The sequence below is a fragment of the Adiantum capillus-veneris genome, chromosome 13 (genome assembly GCF_014529385.1).
Source record: "Adiantum capillus-veneris isolate H3 chromosome 13, ASM1452938v2, whole genome shotgun sequence".
Taxonomy (NCBI): Eukaryota; Viridiplantae; Streptophyta; class Polypodiopsida; order Polypodiales; family Pteridaceae; genus Adiantum; species Adiantum capillus-veneris.
Window position 1 is genome coordinate 30,885,099 of NC_140943.1, and position 9,875 is coordinate 30,894,973.

Below are 9,875 nucleotides of genomic sequence, written 5' to 3' on the forward strand. Positions count from 1 at the left end.
TATGAGTGGCCTCAGCTTGCCCATTGGCCTGTGGATGGTATGGTGCGGATTTCCTATGTATGACCATGAATTCCTCTAGCAGATATTCAATGACTTCATTGATAAAATGTGTTCCACGGTCACTGACAATTTCTATCGGTAACCCGTAACGTACAAAAACATTCTCATACAAAAATTGTGCCGTGGTGTGTGCATCAGCTTTTTGTGTTGCTTTGGCTTCGACCCATTTTGTGAGATAGTCCGTAGCCACAATGATATATTGGGTATGTGTGCGATATGCAGGGGGTGATATAGGTCCGACGAAATCAATGCCCCATTTTGCAAATGCTCTTGCTCCCATCATTGGCCGTAATGGCATCTCATCTCTTTGTATTGGCACCTTGGTGCGTTGACATGCGTCACAACGCTTTACAAACTCTTCAGCATCCATGTGCAATGTAGACCACCAAATTCCTGCGGTTAAGACAATTTTTGTCGTCTTATCGCCCGAAAAATGGCCTCCACTTATTCCGCTATGTGCATGTTCTAGAATCAGCAGGTACTCTCTTTCACTTGCACAGATTCTAAGTTGATTGTCCTTACCTCGCTTATAGAGTTGGTTCCCAATTAACTGAAAGTCACGAGCTTCCACCTCTATAGCTTTTTCTCGTGCTCTTGTGATGTTCTCAGGGAACATCCTGGTGGTCAAGAAGTCAATGATATATTGACTCCATGCAGGTGCTATGTTTACCTGAAACAAAGTTGCATGATCCACTTGTCGTTTGGCACTACATATAGTACAATTGGTAACATAAGAATGCGTGTCCGCATACATAGTTGGCCAATAAACCCCTAACTGTTTCAGTCTCTGGTGTGTCTTCACTGTTGAACAATGAAATGCATAATCTTGGACATGTGCCTCTTCAAGGTAGCTCTCGAATTCTTCCGGATTTATACATAATGGTAATATTAGGTCCAATCCAAAACGATACAGCCGTCCTGCTACCAACTGGAAGTTTTTTGTTTGTCGAATTGTTTGATGTTTGGATCTGCATTCCGTATTATCAAACCCACTTCCAAAGGAAAGAACGCTAACAATTTCCTGAGACCATTTGGGTACCATTTCAATGTTGAAAAGATAAGCATCTGGTATGTCATCGTCTACTCCTTTAAGAGCTTCCCCGTTGTGTATCCATGAAAGATGATCCGCTCGTAGATGGGTCTTACCCTTTTTGACCAACACTGTGAAGTCAAATTCTAGCAATATAATAAACCAGCGTACGATTCTCCCTGTATTACAAGGTTTATTTACTAGGTGAACACAAATTTGTTTGCAAGCAAATAATGCCGAAATTTCTTTACAGCATAAATCATTCCTAACCCTTCCCGCTCGGTGGTTATGTAGTTCTTTTCCGCACTGTTTAACTATCGGCTCGCATAGCAAACCGGAAAATCCATTGTTCCGTCTCGAGGTTGAGCTAGAATACTTCCAATGGCATATGCTGAAGCATCAATGTGCACATGGAATATCTTTTCCCAATCTGGTGCCTTTAGTATAGGTGTTGATATAAGGTTTTCCTTTAGCTTTTGGAATGAAGTTTCACACTTCTCAATCCACTCAAAATTGACTAGCAAACGATACAGAGATTGTGCGATAACCGCATACATGTATATGAATCTTCGATAATATCCGTAGTGTCCCATGAAGGATTGCACTTGTTTTGCATTAGTAGGCCTAGGTAGGTCTACGATGACTTTGACTTTGTCTAGGTCTATGGTTATGCCATTTCTTGAGACAATGTGTCCTAAAATTCGGCCTTGCTTAACCATAAATACACACTTTTCCGGGATAAGACATATTCGATATGTCCTGCACTTTTCAAAGACCTTTTGCAAATGGTCAATATGTTCCTCTCGTAGAAGAGAGTGTACACACAGGTCATCCATGTAAATTTCTAAGAATATTCTTAGGTATTCCCTGAATGCGTGAGTCATTAACCTTTGGAAAGTGGCTGGTGCATTAGTTAAGCCAAATGGCATAACTCGATACGCATAAATCCCCCATTCTGTGGCAAACGTTATTTTGTGTTGATCCTTCCTTGCTATTGCCAGTTGGTTGTATCCTGAAAACCCATCCAGAAAGGAATAAGCCCGTTTTCCGGCCACTCGCTCAAGTACATGTTCTGTGATTGGCAAGGGATAATTATCCCTTATGGTTGCTGCATTCACCTTCTTGAGGTTTACACACACTCGCAGTTTTCCATTCTTTTTGGGAACTACCACTATGGGTGACACCCAATCTGTATGTTCAATCTCATAGATGAATTCAGCTTCCATCAGTTTATCGATCTCTTCTTTGATTCGTTTAACAAATGTGTCATTATATGTATAAGGATGTTGTTTGCTAGGTTTTGCATCCGATTTCAAAGGAATTGTATGTTGGCATATCAATGGATCAAATCCTTTGAGGTCTTTATAGGACCATGCGAACACATCTTTATACTTCTTGAGAAGTTGTGTTAGTTGTTCTTCCTCTTCAAGCTCTAAATCGTTAGCTATATAGACCGGCTGAGGCTTTTCACCTGGTTCTGCAGGTCTATCTTTCTTGCATTTTCAGGCCCATTGTAAGATTCTTGGTTGGTTCTTTCCCTGACTGGTGGTGTCATGATGATTTTTCTGTCCTTGATAGTAAATTTCCGATGGTGTGATGGTACGTTCATGTTCCCCTTTTCTGACTCCCCTTTACCATCACTATCTTCTTCAGTAGTCCATATCTCTCTCATAGAACGTTTCAGTTCTTGGTATTTCTGTTTACGCTCCAGTTTGGTCCACTCTTGGTCTTTTGTTGTTTCTTTTTTTTTTTTGAGATTTTTGTGATTTTGTTTCGGTTTTAGCTTTTCGTACCTGTTTTATTTCCTCTCGCGTTCTTTCTATTCGATTTTTTGAGAATCTTCCTGATATTTGATCTTTTACACAATCCTCTGCTTTTACAAGCATCAAATAGTGAGTTTTACCTTTTATCCTGGGCATCAGGTTCTCTCTAGCTTTGTTTCCTACTCGTTTCCTCTTATAGCGTTCTTGGCGTCTAGGGTGTTGATTAGCAAAATCATAAAACTTCATATTCTCGGTTTCATTTCCACGTTCACTTGAGGTGTCTGAACACTCATTATCTACATCATCATTTACTTCCAAATGTTCAGAGGAGTTGTAAAACTCTTCTTGTTCTGAGGGTTCTACCGTCTCTTTTTCTGGTATAACGCTTACCATGTAACAGGGTAACACATCATAGCCATCCTTATCACAAAATTTTGTTGTTGGACTGTCGGTAATGGTACAGACATCCAATGTTGCTAGTATGTGTTTCCATTCTAGAGGTTCCAAGGCATCTTCAGGGAAAGGTTCTGGAATATACTCCTTGTCCTCAATTGCTCTTTCTAAGACACATTCCTCTCTTTTTAAGCTTCCACAATGTGAAGCTCCGCACATCCATAGCTCTTTTGGTTTCCCTAACCATGCTGGTAGTTCTGATCCTGCTGCTGTAGCCGAATCAAACTCTTCCACAGGTGTTTGGTTCACATCTTTGTAACTATGGTCTTTCAGGTGTATTTTAGTTGTTGTCTCGCCATGTCTCCGGTATATGTGGTCATAACCCCAACCTTGGACCATCTTTAATTGTCGCATGAATGGCCGTCCCAAGATGATCTCATAATTGTTCTTTTTGTCGAAATCAACTATTGCAAATGTATGCTCATACTCGATTCCGCACAAAGTGACAATCACTTTTTCTAAGAGTCCTAGAGGCTTCTCCATGAACCCATCTGCCAATTGCAGTTTCATTCTGGAAGCCCTCAAAGCTGGTTTTTCCCATTTTTTCCAGATTTCCTTGGTGGCGATAGCAACTCCCGCTCCACTGTCAAGAATAGCTTTGGAAATTACTCCTTGGAATTCTACTGGTAGCGTGGTGTTTCCATCTTCTCCCTCGCAATATTCTCCAACCTTATTCAATGGTACTGGCCTAGTGTTTAGTTGAGGCATGTCCAACTCTCTGATTCCTTCTTGTAGCTTCAAGGTGGGGTCTTTCACTCCAAATTTTTCTAGGCATTTTCCTATTGTGGTCCACATGTTTGGCCTTAACCTTAGGAGTTCTGCTAACGTGATTGTGCATGCCACCGGGGTGGATAACAACTCAATCAATCCTTGCGAATCCATCACCTTGTTAGAAGAAAGTCTTTGAGATGGGATTTCTCTCACCTCCGACTTAGCTTCATACTCTCCTAGGTAAGAGGGTAAAGTTCTCAACGAGTCTGGTTGGCTGTGCCCCGAACTAATTGATCCTTGGTCTCCCCCTTGTGAATGTATCTCAAAGTTCATTTGCGACCTTGCCTCAAATTCTTCAATAGAAGGTAAGATCACATTCATTTTTTTTCTCGCGCTATTCATGTGGTTACTCATCCTGTTAGCCTCGTTGGACTCTTGGATTTGCTTCCACAGATCGTCTAGACCGTTACAGTCCTTACCCATTTCTGCCAATATTTTAGGCTGGAACCCGTCACTTGCCCCATCGGTGATATTTGGCACTATGATAGGCTCTCCTCTGGACTCATAGGCATTAGTGAGTCTTTCCTTTGTTTCCACATGTTTCTCTAAAGTTGGTTGGATAGGGGTTGGAGCTGGTTCTTCATGCCAATTTGCAGGTTTACCCAGCAAGTTTTCCATCAATGATTGAGCCGTCTCAATCATCTTTTTACACATATCCAACCTCTGTTTTTCTATTTCTGCATATGGATAAGTCATCCACCTTTGTTCCTGGGTTTGGTTCTTTTTAAGTCGAGCTTCATAAGCTTTTAGAAGCGCATCCAACTGCTCATTTACCTTGTCTGCCAGTACAGATCCTCCTGATCCTGCACTTTTGGGCTCTGCTATTTCCTTGGGTGCTATGGCTGCTGTGGTGTGTGAGCTTAAGCTAGCTAGATCCTATAACCGCTCCAATCTTTCCTTTGTATATTTCAACTCCTCGGATAGGGCTGTTTGCTCTCGTTCTTCCCTGGCTTTCCTACGCGCCTTTCTAGCTTTCCAAGTGCTTCTTTGATTTTTCGTTTCTGAACTTTGGGCATCGGTTTTTGGTTCTTCAACTATGGGTTCATTCGTCCTTCTCTAAGCTTGGGCTCGTGTTACCGCCTGAATAGGTATGATTGTTTTATTTTCCGATCTTTCACTGGACGGTACTGTTTCTAACATGTTCAAGGTGGTTTTTGCTCCTTTGCTCGGGTTTTTAGGGCAATCGGGAATCAAATGAGTAATTCCACATTCTAGGCAATATCCATTGACTCTAATGATTTCATCATGAGGACAGTCTCTCAGCCAATGGTCTCCACCACACTTGTAACAGGGTCCCTTGGGTTGTTGAGGTGCTCCTTGAGCTCCTCTTTGTTGGTAAGCATGTCTCTGTCCGCCCATGCCTCCATTGGCTATGAACAACAATGTTCGTTCATCTAAGCTATATCTTCTTTCTCCTGCTACCTGTGTAGCAGTTGGTGGTCATGTGTTTCCCATCATGCTCCACGGTTCTGGTGTCGAGGGTTCTTCCGGTGGATAATAGACAGGGTTTTCCGCATATCCATTTGGATCTTTATAATATGCATGCATAGGTACCAAAGCCTTATCCTTTGATTCAGTTATTGTTGGTGTGTATCTTATACCAACTGGTCGTAATCCTGGTAGGGGTGGTTGTTGCCCCAACACTGGTTGTGGTCTTTCTACACCTACAGGTCCTGGTAAGTTGCCTGCTTGATATCTAGGCATCGGTGGAACTTTAGGGGAAGCTACTGGAGCTTGGGGTCTCTCTCTCACATATCCCTTGTTATAATAACATTCCTCGGTCCCATGGTTTGTCCATTTTTGTTCAATAGCACACCACTTGGGCTGTTTATCCTGGGGTTTGGCGTACAAGTTGATCTTTTTTAGCACTTCATCTACGAGCTGCTCCTCGTTTACAGCTACTTCTCCTTTCAGTGTTGTCTTAGAAGACTTGCTTCCACTTTGCTGTGAAGACGAATCGTCATCAAGGTCCTTGAACTCCCCTTCTTTGTAGACCGCACAATTGTCCACAAGGTAAAGAGCCTCCTTGGTTAACTCATTCAATGTCGTGCTCCTCTTCATATGTAAGTCTTTCTGGAGATCTACATTCCTTAGTCCTTGGATGAATATCAGCATAAGTCTGGACTGAGTTGGCAGTTCTTCAACAGGACAGAACTTAACATATCTTTTTAGTCTTAGGGCTGCCTTTCGTACAGATTCTCCATCTTTCTGTTTGAATTTATGGATCTGTGAGACGGTATTATGAGATATTTCCCTTTGCGAGAATTCCTCGATAAACTCGTCAAACACTTCCTCCATAGACTCAAAGTCTCTACGCTCTACAGAGTCGAACCAAGTGGCAGCATCATCCTCTAGGGTTAGTCCAAACCCTGCAAATTGGGTAGGAAAATCTAACACCTCTTCAGCTCTAATTACACGCACAAAGGCTGCTACATGATCTCTTGGGTCTCTGCTTCCTGTGTATTTCTTGTTTATCCATTTTTGCACTTGAGAAGGTCTAATTCTTTGATGGTCTACAAACCTCATCATTGGATCCCCCCGTCCTAGTCGATATACCTCCTCAGGCCTTCTGTAATAGGTTGGTTCCTCTCCCAATGGTGCTCCTAAGCCATAATTTCTAACGGTTCTCGCTGGAGGTGGTTCTTCTCTTCGAACTCGTTCTAAGGGTGGTCCTCCAGGCTCTGTTGACCCTTGAGTCTTTGGCTTACTCTCTGCCTGATACCTTGAATAGAGTGGTGGTTCTTGCAAATCCCTGAGCCCTCATGCGGCTTGATAACCATCTCGGTTTCGATCTGATTCCATTGTTGCACTCTGTTGAAGACATGCCTGCAATGATGGTTGGTTTGCTGGTTGGTCTTGGTTGTTGAATGCTTACGGTCGGGTGGAATGTGAGGTTGCGTCATACTCATCTGAAAAAGGATTCATTGACTTGCTTGGGGTGTAGGTGGCTCTTGGCACTTCCTCAGGGACATATGCTGATGCTCCTGGACCTGTTGCCCTCTCTACCTCCTCTAGGAGAATACGTTGGTATTCTCACCCGTATCTATCAACAAAAACTATGCCCTTCCCCGTAGCAGTTTCGTAAGAGAATAAGTAAAGAACCTTGTCTTTGCTTAATTCGTTTATGTATGGTTCTTTGCTGCGAAAGTAAGAGACTATACCCTCACTCTCATGCTTGTAGATTCCCATGTTCTCGTTATAAGTTGGAACCCTCGTCGTTTTCTTATCATACATAAAAATAGCTCCGGGCCGATCAATGTTTGGTGGCGGTTCTTGAGCTTTTGAAACCATTTTCCCTTTCGCCACGTTATCTCCATATCTGTTGTAATCTTCAGGGTTACTAACTATTAAATAGTGGTTCCCCTTTTCGTCTCGGAATCTATCTCCATCATCATACACTCGGATTATCTCCAAGCTTTGAGCTGGCCTCTCTTCGATACAAATGCACTTGCGGCCTCGATAGTCAGAATAGACTAGGGCTCCTCTTGAATTTGTTCCCTCTAAGAAGATCACCGTGAGCTTGGAATCATTCAAAGGATTTTGGGAGGTGCTTCCTCCTCGCATAGGCCCATCATAGGTGAAACCTCCTGGCTGTTGACTACCCATCATGAAGAAAGATTTGTCTGACGAAGTGTCAGTATCACTACCTTCCTCAATAATCGGTGCTAGCGGATCTAGCCTTGCCTGAGTTACACTCTCTTCGGTGGACACTAAGCTACCTTGGTCACCTGCCACCTTCTGGTCTCTAACAATGTATTTTCCTTATCTTAAATTCATCAAACTTATCAATGCAATTTATCACAAATCCAACCACTCACCTGGCAAAGGGTCAGTTTCTGCACAACTTCTTGCTTTGTTGCTGAATATACCTGTACACAAGCGTTTTAATTTCGGCAATCGAATCAAAGCATTTATCTGCTAGAGGTTATCTTAGTAATGATTGGTATAACTGGAGAGTTCATCTCACCACTACTGTATTTTATACACTGCTGATGTTCTGGATTAGGTCTCCTAATCTGAAACAGTACTACCCTCAAATGTTGGTCAATTTACGCGAAAAAGTCTGAATTCAGTCTTTGCTTCGTCAAATGGGCAAACAAGGTCCAAATTCACTTCTGAAAGAAGTTCTGGAATCCCTAAGCCCAATAGAATCTCATTGTCTATGCCAGGTCAAATTTTCTTTGCAGTATGCCCCAATAGACATCCTACACGTAGGATGTCTCCTGCTGTGTTTTGCCTGGATTTTTGCACTGTGGTTTCCCCTTGTTGTGCTGAGCTTACAGCTGCTTTTACTTTTTGATTTGGACACCTATTAGCTGGTCAATGAGTCAGAAATCTGTTCCGACAGCCTGTTGCTGATATTGATCAGTCTAATCAACTCCAATTTGGACCAAAATTGACTAGGAGGCTTGCCTTAAGCTATAAAACACCTTACTATGCTCAAAGTCAAAGTCTGGCTTCAATTTCTTGCATTAGACATCCTACGCGTAGGATGTTTTTTTCATCAGAATGGCTTCAAACTCAAAGACCAGGCTCCCCTTGAGTTGCTGATCACTTTGGTATACTCAAAATTTAGTTTGGAGTCCAAAATCACTCAGAAGACATCCTACGCGTAGGATGTCTTTTTGGCATGTTTGACCCCATACTTGTCCCACAGCTTCCCCTTGATGTTAATAACCCAGTGGTATGCTTAGATTTTGGTTTGGATTTCAAAAGTCCCAAATTTCAGCTGTTCTTACCTTTTTCAGTCAAAAGTGCTAAAGTCTGCTTTGAATCCAATTTTCTCACCCAAATGAGGTGAAACCCCTTTCAGTCACTCAATATATCATGCAAGACATGCTCATGTAGCCATCTTATGGTTTTGGTCTCAAAATAATGTTTTGGCACTATTTGGGTAGAATGTCTGGCAATTTCAGTCTATCTGGTCTTATCCTGTCAAGATATGGCCAAATTTCCACTTTTCAGTTGAAATTAGGATAAACCCTACCTTCTGAACACACTGGTCAACTCAAAATCCCAAAATTCCTCCCAGATTAGCCTGTAGACATCCTACGCGTAGGATGTCTCCTGGCTTAAAATTTATAAAAAATTCTGACAGGAATGCTCTTGATGCTCTGTAGATCTATCAAAAACACTCACAGTAACTTTTGGACTTCCATTAGGCTTCCAAACACACTTTTGCGTCTTTTTGTGTCTTTTACAAACTTGTAATGACTTTACGAAGCAAGTGTTCATGCATGAAATGCTCTAGATCCTGAATCATGATGTCCTACTTACTCTACTCCTACCTGTCATGTGAAATGGTGATAATGGCGTTTTTGGTTGCTTTTTGGCCTCTCCGGACTCTCAAGCTCTCCCCTCACCGCTTCTACCACTCCAACTCTTACCCTAGAACTCGACTACCACCTAAAACTACCTAAGTCTACCTCATCTACCTAAGTCGAAGGATGTAAGCCAGACACACACTTCCTAAACTCCCTCTAAGACCTAGAGAGTCCTCCACCCTCTGATCCTATCTAAATGTAAAGCGAGGCTCTTGGCAAGCCAAAAATCCCAATCCTCAAGGATTAGTCTTGGTCACCTACCTAAGTTTTCATCCCCGGCAACGGCGCCAATGTTGGACGAATACACCGCGACGGACGTCAGCACAGCGAGAACTCACCTAACATGTAATGTCAGCTAAGGACGAAGCTCGACCCGCAGGCGCGTGGAAGCAAGCATAAGGTGTCAACCTACACTCGACCGACTCCTAACTAGTTCCTAAAGAGGTCTCTACCAATTGTCTAAGTCACATCCTT